This window comes from Alligator sinensis, unplaced genomic scaffold (assembly GCF_000455745.1).
Source record: "Alligator sinensis unplaced genomic scaffold, ASM45574v1 scaffold1084_1, whole genome shotgun sequence".
Classification (NCBI taxonomy): domain Eukaryota; kingdom Metazoa; phylum Chordata; order Crocodylia; family Alligatoridae; genus Alligator; species Alligator sinensis.
Genome location: NW_005842677.1, coordinates 643 through 15416, shown reverse-complemented (window position 1 = coordinate 15416; position 14774 = coordinate 643). Strand labels below are relative to the sequence as shown.

At 42.5% G+C, this 14774-nt stretch overlaps 1 long non-coding RNA gene across 4 annotated transcripts; it reads left to right on the top strand.

The window, feature by feature from the left end:
* The first annotated feature begins 228 nt into the window (after positions 1–228).
* LOC112551949 lies at positions 229–14387 on the top strand. 4 transcript variants are annotated; one of them, XR_003096290.1, is made up of 3 exons: positions 229–528; positions 3230–3368; positions 14044–14387. It is a non-coding gene; the product is annotated as an uncharacterized LOC112551949 (long non-coding RNA). The 4 variants fall into 4 exon arrangements; XR_003096288.1 differs by lacking the exon at positions 14044–14387 and adding an exon at positions 7806–8311; XR_003096291.1 differs by lacking the exons at positions 229–528; positions 14044–14387 and adding exons at positions 2469–2587; positions 7806–8311.
* The last annotated feature ends 387 nt before the right edge of the window (positions 14388–14774 follow it).

Below are 14774 nucleotides of genomic sequence, written 5' to 3'. Positions count from 1 at the left end.
CGTTACTTGCTTTCACCAGTTCTTTTTTCACAGCCCTTTGGAGATTTATATAATACACCACTGAATGTTACAGTATCCCAGGCTACTTGCCACTTGGAGTCTCAAACATTGCAATATACTTTGCTGCTTTGGCCGAGTTCCCTGGGAAAGCTCCAAGTCCAACACAAGCTGATAATGTCTGATGACATTTTGTGGCACCACTTCAGTCTTGAAAAGGACTGCCAGGGCTTTTCTGTGTCTCAAGTGCAGCCTCCTAATTGTGACTCGATGTTTAAATTCATTGGCAGAAGAAGTCTGCTCACTGATTTTATTTTTCTTGAACTGAAGAAGACAGCAGAATGGAGTGACAGAGAGAAACTTTCTTTTAACCCATTATAGGAGAAGAATTTTGGAAGACCAGTGTTTAGCTTTGGGCTGCTGTTTATTCACAAGGGACCAATTTCAGCCCTCAGTTACACAGAAAGGAAGAACACGGAGCATGATATCTGTAAATATTTTGTTTTGTGCATCTTGAGCCTAGCTGAAAAGGTAACGGAGTAGAATAGATGCAAACCTTAAAGCTAGAGGTGTTCTCAGCCACTTTGTGCAGGAAGTTCAGGAAAGATAGACATTTCAGAGTATTTCCGTTCTTTTGTTGTGCAATCTTCTTCTGTCTTAGGATAATCTACTTAGATACAAGAAATGTGACTTGAAATATGTCAGCTGAACCATTGTGCTTGCAAATGCTCATGTTGGTGGAGTCCTCGTTGTGCGGTTGGTGTAGTTGTTTGTGCCTGAATGCTCTGTGGTAGTGTAGTTTGTGCCCCTGCTGTTACTGTAGTTAGATCTCCCTGAAGATCTTGATGACAGACTTGGTTTGATGATGAAGGATCAGTCAGGTTTTACCTTTCCCTCTAGCTCTAGTTGGCAAGGGCTAGGGGAGTTTTGTCCTCTGTAGTGTTGTGTTCTTTTCCCAGAAGCTTCTGAGCACATATGCTCATCCAATAAGCTGCAGCCCCTCTCTGCAATGTGCAAGATATCTTGAAACTACTGGATCTGAACTTATGTGGAGTCACTGGACCTATCCTTGTTACCTCTATAAACCCAATCTAATTGCCAATTTGCAGTCTCCATCCTGACCTACAGAAAGCTGAAGATTCTTAGCATTTATGGATCAACTAGGATGGATTTTTAAGTTATTTGAAGGATTCTAGTAAATTCACTTGAGTACCGACATGATAGATGCTGTAATGTTCCCTGGACTGAATTAACTGAAGTATTGAGCTGCAGTCAGAGATGCATTTACAGCATGTGAAGGCATACCCAAACTAGTTTTCACCTAGCTAGTTCAGGTATCAGCATCAGAAAAATGCAGTGGCATAAGGTTTGGCATGAGGTGTTCAAGCCCATCTAGTTCCTCCTGGTTACTCATTCGAGCATGTCACCTGTGAAGTTTGGACTGGCCAGTGCATTTGTTGCTGTTCGTACCCAACCTAGCTGGATTGAAATGATCAAAACTTATGGCATCTGTGCTGCATTGACATCTCTGACTTCAGCGTGGGTGTACCCTGGGTGTTTCTTTCTTGTTTTGTCTTGTTCCACTTGGTTCATTGCAACATGAAACTAAGAGGGCAGATCTGCTCTGGAGTGGGTTGTAACTAAACTTAGCTGTACTACAGTATACATTCAACCCTGGAAGTTGCAAAAATCTAGAACTCTTGGTTCCAAAATGATACCTTTTATTAGACCAACTGAGAAATAAAAAAACAATAACCCTCTTTCTGCAAGCTTTTGGGCTCAGAAAGATATTTTTTTTGGAATTTCTCGGATGGTCTAATAAAAGGTATCATTTTGGAACCAAAAGTTTTAGATTTTTGCATTTCTTTCTGTCTCAGACCAACACAGGTACCACATACACGGGCAACTGGTGCCACCTTAGTCCGGGGGGGGGGCACATGCCCCCCCAGCAACCAGTCAGCGACCGGGGGAGGGGTCCCCCCTCGTCTGATCGTGCTGGCTGGGAAGCAGCTGTGGTGCTCTCGGAAGGGCCACAGCACTCCCAGAAGTGGCTGTGGTGCTCCCACTTCCCGGCTGGTGCTTGCAGGGGAGGCATCAGCGCTCCCACTGCCCCCGCTGCCTGTCGCCTAAACAGAGAGCATAGCCTGTCAGGGGGTGCACGTGCACCCCCTATGTATCACCACGGACCACATACATCCCTGAAACCCTGGAAGTTGTGAACTTAACCTTATCAGCTAAAACGGTGGCAGTACTGCAGCTGTGCTTGATTTTCATAGGTAACTTATCAGGATTCTGCACTTCTCATTGCTTGTTTCCATTATTTGGAAACATGACTTTCCATGACAATGTGATCCACAGCGTGTATACAAATCCCATGGAAAGAATGGGACCTCACAGTGTGTGTGTCCATGCATGTGTTTGAGGCCACATATAAAAAAAAAATCAGGTTTCAACATGTCATCAAGTACTGAGTTTCCTAAGAGTAGCAAGCAGTCTATAAATACTTTGAGCTCTACCTAAACAAATCTCTGATACAGATTCATGCAGTATTTTTGCATCTACTTAGGGGCATGGCATGCTTGGTGCAAAGGTAATAAACTCTTGGTTTCTAGGGGCATTTACATTGTATGTTTATTTATAAAAAGAGGTGGCAATATTTTATTATTATAATAATAATGGCAATTAGCACTATACCCCTTTCCAAAGGACATAGCCTGCCAGGTCATGGAATGTACTGAATGCATTGGAAGTGGTGCAGTTATACTGTGCTGTGGAGGGACAGGGGAGGCTGGAGGTTGAAATACACTTCCTAGGAATGGCAGAAAGACATTATGCTATGGCTCCTTGTGCTCATGCTGTAGTATGAAGGAGCATTTTGTGATTGGCCAAGGAAGGTGTGGGGACTGTGTGTCACTCCATAACTGAGTAAATCTATAGCATCTTTCTTACGGGTGATGGGAAGGGACAGCAGCTGTGGGATAGCATGGACTGTTATAGTAGCTAGGAACACCTCTACTAGCATTTGGATGTGTAAAATGCTGTCTCCATGACAACTGGGTGGAAATACAATACAGAGTTCAGCTACGTCATTTATTGCCCAGAGGAGAGAATATAGGCTTAAATGACATTGTAAAGTGAGAATGTATTTTATTTTAATTTGATCAGGTATTTGATTACTTGTTTTCAAGGCTTTTTGCCGGGTGACTATATACCAAAGTTCTTTGCATTGCAGCCCGACCAGACCCATAACGGTAAACTTGCTCAAATATCACGTATACATGCAGAAAAGTGAAAAACCTAATTAGTGTCACCTGAGATGAAAGCTCTGCAATCATGACTGCAATCTCAAAACAATTAATCATCCACCTACAGTAAGTCACTGGGTTCATTTTTCAATTTCTTCTCTAATCTCTTTTGCAGCTTGAAGGTAACTAGTGGAGCAAACAAGATGATGTAGTCAGAGAGATCCCAACTAAATACAGACAACTGGTTAATCATAGTGGGAGTGAGAGCAACTAATATAGTTTCCTGCCAGTCCCTTGTTATCATCACTCATAACTTTCTGAAATGTTCACCTCCCAGGCTAATATTTTTCAGGCTTAGAAAAGACTATTTTTGGCAGGCTTGAACTAAACTAGTTCAGCTGTTTTTGAGACTATTGTGGATAGTGGTAAAATAAACACTAGACCTGTTGCATATACATACAATGTCTTTCCATGGTATTTGGGAGTAGCTCTTGCACTGAAATGTCTTTGTGTTGAAGATGCACCATATCTGGGATGGAACTAGGCCACCAAGCAGGGCAAATATCCCTAGCAATTATGATAAAATTGGTCTAGATCTGAGCAGGTTTGGGATTCATGGGTGTGTACAGACATTCACCACATCTGGTCTATGAGCATGCAGCTTGCTTTAAGCCACGTGATCACAGTACTGGGAATGACATGTACAGGTGTTTACCAGTGCTGAAAGCTAGATGGGGAACCCAGTGTAAGAAACTCCGGGTGGGATCGAGGTGCTCACAGGTCCATAGGGGGCTAGGCATGAGGTAGGGGGCTGTCAGGTCTGTGGGAAGGGCTGGTGGGTCCATGTGGTGGGGTTGCCTGTCTATGGGTGGGGGGACCAGAAGACTGAAACCAGACTGGTCAGGGCTGGGGGGTAAGAAGAGTATCGCCCCCAGGCTGGAGCGAGCTGCTGGGCTTTCATAGCTGTGCTCCAAACAGGTCCAGATGCTCACTAGATTGAGTTAACCTGTTCCCAGTCCAAGTTAGGTCACCTTTGCAGGTGTACAGAGGGGCATTTGGATCAATCTAACCCAAGTTAGGCCGATCTAAATGTAACTTCTGTACATAACCTATGAATATTCCTCTGTATCCTGGTGTGGTGTATATTGAATGCTTCTCTCGGCTGATAAAGTGCTCAGCTAGAGGCTGCTGCTGGGCTGTCCTTTCGTGCTTTGTGAACTTAATTGCACAGTGAAAAATGTAATGAAGGAGCACAGGTCTCCCACATCTTGCTCTCATAGCACAGGGTTGGCTGCATCCTTGATGTAAGGTGTAGCGGTGCTGTTCAAGTGAATAGAGCTTGCCTGCTTTGCAGCAATGGTGGAACTGAACTTTCAGTCTTTGGCACTGACTTTTTCTGGGCAATGTCACACTAGTTTTTCTAGAGTGCAATAGTAAATGTGGTTACTGTAAAGAACAAGAGAAACCGCATCTCAAAGTCAATGATTTTTATATGCTCCCGAAGTCAGCCAGAGGAAAATGTTATCAGTTTAATCTTATGTGTGAAAATGCTTGCACCATTTTACAAGTTACTAAAGTGCCCGACCTACATTTCCATGGAGACAGAGACAAGTGTGAACTAAATGAAGAGACATCGATACAAGCAAACATAAATATTTATAACAAACCGAAGTGGAGTCTCTATTATCACTCACTAGGTTGGGGACACGTGGCTATCATCAGAAAGGACGGCAAGCAAAGGGAACAATGAGTCCAATATTAGGCTCAGCAGCTGCGGGGTCCACCCACTGAAGTCTATTCGACAGTGCAGCAGAATTTGGCCCAAGAGGTTTAAATCAAATAAAAACATACAAAAAGGTTAAATTTGGGGGAGTGCTCTAACATCTGTGCTAGACACGGCATTCTTTCCTTATATTTGTCTCTGAGATTGGACCAAAATCTTTGTTAAAACCAAACCCTGTGCTTGCTTATGGGGACTTTTGCCTGAACGAAACCTGAACAGTCAGACACCCTGTGCAATATATGATATCAGATTTCCATTTGGGTCATCAAATTATAACCTTCCTTGATAAAAAGGATTTGGCAGCCTTGTGATAAATACAAGATTCTGGATAGCAACACTCCTGATAAGTGAATTCTGACCCTGTCTTAATGCATTAATATCCTTGCAGTATAAATGATTTTTCCCCCTCTTTCCAGGGCCCCATTGAAATTTCTCACTGAGACATAAATCATTACCATATAAATGTCAGTTTTCTTAGGAAACAGATCCTCCGGGATTGTTAATTAGAATATCTTCATGAACATCTGAACCAAGCTGTAGGATGTTATGGAGTCTTGGGGATAATGATAAAATGGGCTGCTCATGTTTCTACGTAAAGATCAATGCTTGAAATATTTGGCAAAAGAATATTTCAATATGTGCTGTTCAACTGCATAAAAGTTTCTACAAAAAATGACAAAGTCAAGGAATTAAAAATACATAATTCCTGAGAAGAAGGAGGGCAAAGCGTGCAATGAGAAATTATATGGTTAGAATGCCCTAATTTGTTATCATGGCAATTTTCAGATTGCAATGTCAAAGCCCTTTATGTTTATGAACGTTCTTTGCGCTAACCTTATAACTGAGCGCCAAGGTGAATCTATCAAGCTAATTTTAGGTTTGGCTTGAGAATTGGACTTTTTCAAACCTTCTAATGATTTTGTCCATACATTAATAAATCTGCAATAAAATCCAGCATGAAAAAGACAAATAATATTTCCTCCACCGTACGAAGAGAAAATCAAATGAAGGGCAAAAATTCCCTTTCCCTCCTGTGAACCGCAGCTCCCAAAGCCAGATTTTTGGTGAGCATAAACCAGAATATCTCTACTGGAGCCAAAGCTCAGACAGTTTTCACCACTGACAAACTAGCCCAGCCAGGAGGCACGTGCACTCGGTTGATGTGCAGGAATCCCTCAGATCTCCATGCGAGTCCCACGTGCGGGACAAGAACAGAATTTGCAGTGGAGATTAGCAGTGTGGATCAAATCATCATTTTTTCCCACTAAGTCTGCCTTCTTCCTGTGAACCTGGAACATGCACGGGATTGTGGGGAATGGAATTCGTGTCTCCACCACGCAGGCAGACCAAGCTGTGAGGCTGCTATGAGTTGCAGAGCTCTTCCTTAATTACTACAGAAATAGCAAGGCTAACTAATACTTAGCACTCCTATGGGCCCTGATCCTGCAGTCTATGGGTGCTTGTAGATGTGCTGGGAGTTTGCTATGATGTGCTGCAATTATAGCACGTAAGAGCAGACTCAATTAATTGTTTGCTGGAGCGTGGTAATTACCATGCTTCGGCAGCCTTCTGCGTCACATGTATCAGTGTCCCCGCACTTCAAAAGGGTGGAGAGGTGCTACTACAGTGCATCAAATGAACTTTAGTTCAAGCACCCCCGCCACTGCTTTGAAGCACGGGGACACTGATACACAAGACCCTGCGGCGCTTTAATTAGAGCACCTTTCAGAACCACCCTAATTAAAGCACCCCTCCCAACGCCCAGAGTATGTCTGAAAGTGCCCTATGGGCCTGATCTATAGGTCATGATCTATGTGTCTATAGATCATGGCCTATAGATCCCTGTTTAACTATAAAGCCTGATTCAGTAAGGGTTCCAGCATCCTCAACTCCCATTAGCTTTGTCAGTGGCTGAAGATAGGTGCTGTCTGGCAGGGGCCCAGAACACCTCTTATAACCCTAGATTAAGTGCAAAACAGTGTTTGCTTGATTTTTGTAGAAAACTGGAGGCTTCTCTCAGGAGATGAATCTAAGACACAGAATACAGTTTGGGCACTGCTTATTGCAGCTTCAAGGAAACCATAAACTTATTAAGTCCACAGGAACTTACTACTGTGCAACTTATTTATCTCTCTGAAGTATCATCCTCTCTCCCTCCCCCACCTACCAAAGAATAGTGTGGCACTTAAAAGTGGATATTGGTGTCCAGTCTATCGGTGAATTATCCCTATGGGAGTTTTACATGATGACTAACATTACCAGAGTCTGCTCTTCATTTTCTTGTAGGGTAGTAATGAAAATAGCATTGTACAAACCTAGTGCTAACACAATTCAGACAGACACAAGGAAGCCTGGCTAAACATTAAAAATGATGGAAAGCAGTCAAGAATTGTTCAGGTTAGAAAACCAAGGTTCCTTCACTGCCAGTTATCACAAATACTTAGCATTTGCTTTTCTCCCACACACTGTCATACGTTTGGCTTGAATACTTAGTGTCTGTTTCTTCCATTGAGTCTAGGCACTTGAAGACAGCAGGGTTCTTCTTATAGCTATTGCTTAAGAAACTTCTTGCAAACTTCATCTTCCCTTAAGACTGACAAAGCTATTAACAATGTGACAAATAACAAAGGGCTGGAAGGTCATAGCAATTCTAAGTGAACATGTTTTGGAAAATGTGCCTATGGACCTTTGCTTCCTGTGGGTGGTTCCAGAAGCTGGAGAGTTATATCTATTGCATTTTTGGTGATGGGTGGAAATTTAGGAATCTTTTTTTTTTCCAGACTCTCACTTCCTGAATAGAGTGTTGATCCTCCCCAAAGATACGGTTGATAGCCTATTTCCTGAGTGAAGCGAGCAAGGAGTGCATTTTCAATATGAAGTGTTTCCAACATCCTCAGATATTAAATACACAGCTGGATTGATTCCCAGGTCCATTATCCTGTTTTTTTGGCTTGGAGGGATGTGGCAAGACTCCAGCAAGGAGGTGGAGCGCCCTGTAAAAATGCAAAGCTTTCAAGGCATCCAGTTAGCTTCGACTCTGGAGGAAATGTTAGGGGAGTCAGCTGAAAGATGGGATGGCTGGAAGCAACAGCAAGAGGAAAAGCCAGGTGTTTTTCAAGATCTTTCTCAGGATATTTGCCCAATGTCAAAATAGACCTTCAAATGCGGGGCACATGGATTAAAAGAATTTGGACAAAGCTGTATCCCATTTTTCCCACTCCAAATTCTCTGGATCACTTTGCTTCGTTTTCTACATTTTGGCCATGCCGCCAATTCAGTCAAATGCTTGAACACTACATTTTGGCCATGCCGCCAATTCAGTCAACTCCTTGAACCCCTCCCTGCCAGACTGTCTAAATGATGAAAGTCCCTTGTAATTTGAAAGTAAATGTGAAAACTCCCAAATACCAGTCTAGACCCTGAGCCTGTCCCAAGCTCCACACAGATGAGTTCATGTGCCAATTCTCACTGAAATCACTATGGCCCTGTGCAAAAAAAAAAAAAGTCTTCTCCTGTGGTGCTCCTTGTGCAAGATTGGGACCTACCTTAATCTAGAAAGTATTGGATGCATCAGGATATAATTTGTTTTTTGTGACAGTTCCTCCCAAATGTTGCTGGTTGGAAATTTTTTGGCAAAATTGTTATTTTTTTTTAACTCGGAAAATGCAGTTTCTGCCAAAAAATGTGGTTTTGCTTAATCACGTTTTCTTCTTTCCATTGGGAAAACAGAACATTTTACTTTTAGAGTTAGTTCAACATTGATATCTATCTCTACGTGAGCTCCTGAGGTGCCTCATGGGTACTCACTCCCCATTCTCCTGTATGAATGACATCTCTCGTGACACACCAAGTCCTCTCCTTTGGCTGAATCCCGGAAGTCACATAAGGAGGACGTATCATCATCAGAAGTTTGGAATACTGAACTTTCCTGGAGGACTTGAACTCCAAATTTGACCAGCCTTACTCCAAACCAAGCAGGCTCCAATATCTATTACAGAGTCATTTGGGGATTACTTTTGGAGGCTCTCCATTCAATGAGAGTGAAACGATGCTGCCATACTTCTGAGATGTCTAGAACTTATGGTCAATCAAAAATCACGTGAATATCAAAATGTTCTCATGAGGTTTTCAACTGAAATATTGCTTTCAAATTATTCTTTAATTTTTGTGCTAAAATTCCTTCACCCGAAACACACGCGTCCTTTCTGGCGAATAGTAAAATGGGAATGCGGCTACGTCACCTGACTGTTTTGTGGTTAAGTAGCTTTGCTGACAATTAGTAAGAAGAAACAGATGACTATTTTTGGCTACTTCATACTAATGGAAATTTTCCTACCTTGAGTGTCTAATAGGTATCTCATTGCACTGTCATTAATCGTTTCGAGAGGATTTGTTTTTCTTAACTCCTCTCAATAAAAAAACCCCAATTTTGCACCACTTGATGCTACTGACATTTTTGCCTAATTAGGCAATACGAAGTCAGGCCCAGGATGTTAAAGTTAGTTTTATTTCAGAAAGACAGCATTCATTCACTATGCCAAAATGCACATCTGGCTAACAGGCTAGGACACTTGAGGGGAAAAGGCATTTTCCAGTTCAATTTATAATATACAAAAATGATTTTTTTTTTCTTGGAGAAAGTATTTGCCATTTCTAAAAATAAATTGTAGGAAGAAAAAAAAATAAAACAGGGAAACCTTGATTTATTTTTTTCTCATGGAAACCATAATCCTACATGATGAAAACATAGTAATGAATTGAGCTCAGGAGGATTTCTGATGATGGGATAACTCTAGAATCTTTGTTCTGAATATAAATTGATACATTAAAATGTGCTTGTAACAACTGCAGCTTTAGTGCACGTAGCCAAGAATAAGAAAGCCAAGTTCATAAAATGACACCTAGTATGAAATCTATCCAAAAACATTGTACTATATACACTAAAAAAAAAAAGTCAATTTGCTTTTGAAATGGTTGGATAGCAAATAGAGACCAAACCACAAGCTTATGCTTCAGAACTGAACTTTTATCACCATTTCCAATGTTGTGTTGACTTATTCCAGGCTTTTAAAAGCCCAATGAAATAAAAATTAAATTTGCAGTGCCCTGATTTTCCTTCTCAGGAAGAGCATGGGAATACATTTTCCTGTGGTAAGTGGAGAATTAAGTGTACGCCTCCAAGTTGGTTGAAAGTTTGTTCTAAGAATAGGTTGTGGGTGAAATTCCAGTCCAGCGGAAAGCAAGGGCAGTGTTCCCATTGACATCAACAGAGCCAGAATTTTACACTATATTCACTTTATAGCACATTGATATGGTGATACAAAAGTCCTGTCTTCACTTATGCCAGTATGAATCCAGAGTAATTTCACCAGTTTTAGCAAAGACATTTCAGAATTACATTAGTGCTACTGAGAGCAGAATTTGGCATTGCTTGATTCCACACATCCCTGCATTGTTGACTCAAGATTTTGACTCAAAAGTCAAATGTTTTAATTAAATAGATAAAAATTTCCTGCGTTTGGTTTTCATTTCATTTATGCCAGGTTAATATCAATGCAGCTTTACCAATGCAGATAAAAAAATTGAATAAAGAAATCCTTTCAGGGGACTAGAGCTGCCCAAGAATGAAACCAAGAAAGAAATAGTTTACCTAATCTGTTAGAAAAAAAGAGACTGGAAAGCATACTCTGTCTCTGATAGCCAAAGAGAATATAAACAATCATTCTAAACTCTTGAAGGCATTCAAGGGGAAGTTAGTCTCAGGCCACAGGTATTTTTTCCTAACGTTACTAGTAATAACTGGAGAAGTCCATCCAGTCAGTTCTGTTTCCAAATAGAAGATGAAAAGTTATTAAATGCAGAGGCAGAACTGGGCATTTTTGCATCCTAAGTTGCTGTAGTTGGGGCAGTGGCAGCAGCTGCAGCAGTGGCTGGGAGCAACAGTGGTGGTAGCTAGGTTGCCAGCAGTGTCTAAAATGGTGTCCAGGGCTCACGCCCTGTTTGCCTATCCCTTGTTAGGTTACTGAATAAATAATCAAAAGAAAGACGCTTGCATCCATATCAGAAAGACCGTTCTATAGGAGAATATATATATATATATGTTATTAATTTATATATCCTAAGTCAGAGAATAGAGGACTATGACATTTGTGTGTATGTATGTGTGTTGTGGGGTGGGGGTTGTTCTTTAAGATAGCTTCAATTACAACCAAGGGACAAGATCCTGGTCTAATTTTTGTCACTTTAAATGCAGAGAAAGCCTAGAGTTTTCACCTGTTGATTTTCAAAGTATCTACCTGCAAACAGAATAATTTAGATGCTGTGGGAAAAAGTTAGGACAGAATTTAAATAATTACTTATTATGAGTCTAGTCCTGCAGCTGTTCCACTAAATATCACTTATGTCTGAAACAAGTCCCTTTGGAATCAAGATGCTGGACTCTGCGTTGGCCGTATGTAGGCAGTGAATGGAGGGAACAGGTGGTGGAGCCCTTAGATTCTGGGAACTGCTTCTTCGCAGGAGTGAGATAACAGAATCATCACTTTTTGGTACCTCTAGTGCCCTCATTACCCCAAATGTAAACATCTTATCATATTTAATTTATTAGTTCTCCCCAGTGAGGGACAGTAGTGCTAATATGCCCATTTTAGAAACCAGATGTAAGGAATAGAGCAGTGACGATGCATAGGGGGTGCATGGGGGTGCACATGCACGCCCTGAAAGCACTGGTGCACCCCTGACCAGCCGCGCTACCTGCTTGGGTGATGGGCAGGAGGGGCAGGCAGGAGCACTGGTGCCCCCCTGCAAGCACCAGCTGGGGAGTGGAAGCACCAGATGCAGGCCGCAGGCACTTCCAGTTCTGCGGCCACTCCTGGGAGCAGCATGGCTGCTCACCGGATGGTAAGTTTTGCTGAGGGGGAAACCCACACTCCGGTCAGCGAGATTGGCCATGGGGGATGCCCCCCAGTTGGTGAGATTGGCCATGGGGGATGCCCCCCAGTCGGTGAGATAGGCCATGGGGGATCCCTGCCCCAGTTGGTGAGATTGGCCATGGGGGATGCCCCCCAGTTGGTGAGATTGGCCATGGGGGATGCCCCCCAGTTGGTGAGATTGGCCATGGGGGATGCCCCCCAGTCGGTGAGATAGGCCATGGGGGATCCCTCCCCCAGTTGGTGAGATTGGCCATGGGGGATCCCCCCCAGTCGGTGAGATAGGCCATGGGGGATCCCTCCCCCAGTTGGTGAGATTGGCTGTGGGGAACCCTCCCTGCCTGGTCGCTGCCTGGTCGCTGGGGGGCACATGCTCCCCCTGACTAAGGTGGCACCAGTTGCCCATGGCACAGAGAAATTAGGTTCCACACCTTCAGAGACATTTAGGTGTCTAACACCCACCGATTTCAATGAGAGTGAATAACTTTGATGACCTGGCATTAAGTGACTTGCTCAGGAAAACTTATGTTGGAGGATGGAACTGGACCTTCATTTTCTGTATCCAAAAACAACTTAATCATTGGCCCATCATCCCTAACTAGAAGCCATAGTACTTTATCTTGCAGGACTGAAAAGAAGGGGAAGGTGAGGGAAAGAATTATTTCTCCTCTCTAATTTTGGGAGGTGCGGAGATTCCCTGGTCATTAGTATTCTGTAAGAGTCTGGGTCAACGACAATCTCTGCCTTTTGACGGCAGCTCCATATTTGCAGTATTTTACATCAAGGACACCATTTCTCTCTTTTGTTTGAACAATAAAATGCCTCATGAGGTGTTATTGATGAAAAACTAATCAACAAACAAACATGACTCAAAATACATAAGAATCATAAAATATTGCAAAATAAAGCAACACCCCTCCACCAACCCATAATGCTTTCAGACCTCCAATGCACTGAGGTATTTTAGAACCATTTAAGATATGCAGGAATCATAAAAGTTGGACAGGTTTAGATATATTTTTTTCCTCTCTCTCTCCTCTCCCTACCACCAACAATTCACTCAGTTATAGAATACATTACACAGCAGGAGACATGGCAGGAGATGCGGCTGTAGCACAATAGAGAAGATTATAATGAGTATCAGATGAAAGGAAAGGGAGTGAGGAACTCCAGCAGCAGGAAAGGTATCAAATTTGTGGGAGAGGATGCAACTCCGACAAGATGCCAATGACAGTGGGTGGAAGTGAAACAATGTCAGTCACCGGGAATTAATTACCATCCTATAAAAACAAATCAGCACAGCAACATACTGCACATTTCTACCAAGTTGTGAGGTTTGGCTGTCACACAGGAGACTGGACATTTCACACTGCCAGAGGGCATGTTCACTAGTCTAGTAGAGAACTGGATGTCTCATTGCAGCACACTTGCACTGTCATAGTTAAGGCAAAAATTGCAGTTTCCATGATAAACCCCGTGTACTGAGGTGTTTATAAACCCAACCAAAAAAAAACAATTGTTCTGAGCTGAAACTGGGTTGACATGTTCTCAGCATCAATACATTTATCCATTTGGGAATGTGCTACTGAGAATGATATAAATGGTTTGATTAAACAACTGAAAACCAGTAAGTCTGTAATTTTCCCCAACGGCAGATTTGGCAAGGACCACTGGGTGTTTTTTTTCTTTTTTTCTTTTAACAGCAGAGGAGGGGTATGGTCCACTTATTAGGATGTTTTCCCAAGAAAGTTCCCTACCACTGCAGGGGCCCAAGGCATTGGTATCTAACTTGTCTTCTCTGCTCTCTTCCTCTAGCACATTTTTTTTATTTTTTAAGGTTTGGGTCTTTTTACCAGGGAACAGAAGCTCTGGGTTTGCAGTCAGAACTCAGCAAGAATTTGAACCATTTTGAAGCTGGCTCGCTGGCACTTGGGAGAGGAAGATATATAGGGCCAGAAAGAGGGGCCCTGAATTAGAGGTAATACGGCTCAATGCGATAGTTATTAGTCGAGACAGGAGCAGGCCTAGGGTTATCGTCTAGGTCCTGACCCCTAATAATGCAGAAACTGTTTTTGTATCGTTTATCCAGTGATTATTATACACAGGGTGAAGTACACCAACTTCAAAAGAATGGCTTGGTGGTTACAGCTCTTCACAAGTGGACAATCAATACAGGTTCATAACTGCCTCTATGGACGTTGGAAGGTTGTCTGTGCTCCAGGCCAGTGAAGTTGGCTTTTGGGCTAAAAGGCCTTCCTCCTCCACTTCATTTCTAGCATGCACACACTCAAAACAATCCTCTTCTGCGCTGAAAAGCACTCAAATAGTGAGTATGTACCAAAAATTGCTGCTATGTGGCTATACAAGTCTATTTAGGCACATAAAGATGAAAAAGGGTCTGGCTCTAACTGTTCAGTGATCATTGGGGTCTATACTCAATGACTCAGGTGGTCCTTTCCAAGTCTGTACTCACTTTAGCTCTTTCAGAGGAAATTTGAACAAACAAGGAATGACTCTTTATTCAGTGCCAATTCTCTAGGATTTATTTCATTATGGACATGTATCAGATCAGAGAGAGGAATTCGCACAGCAACACGACCCACCAGCACTAAGATGCTCCTATTATTCTCAGAAGGGGGTGGTCTGCATCATGACCGCTGCCACTGGCAGTAATTGGCAGCGTTGGGGTGGGTACCTTTAGAAACGTGGCTTCTGAATGGTTCTAGAGACTAAATTCCAGTGACTTTTCCAGGGATCCCTCATGGGTAGGAATAGTTCAGGCAAGCTTCTGTAGATGTGCCATGAATAAAACCTGTTCTA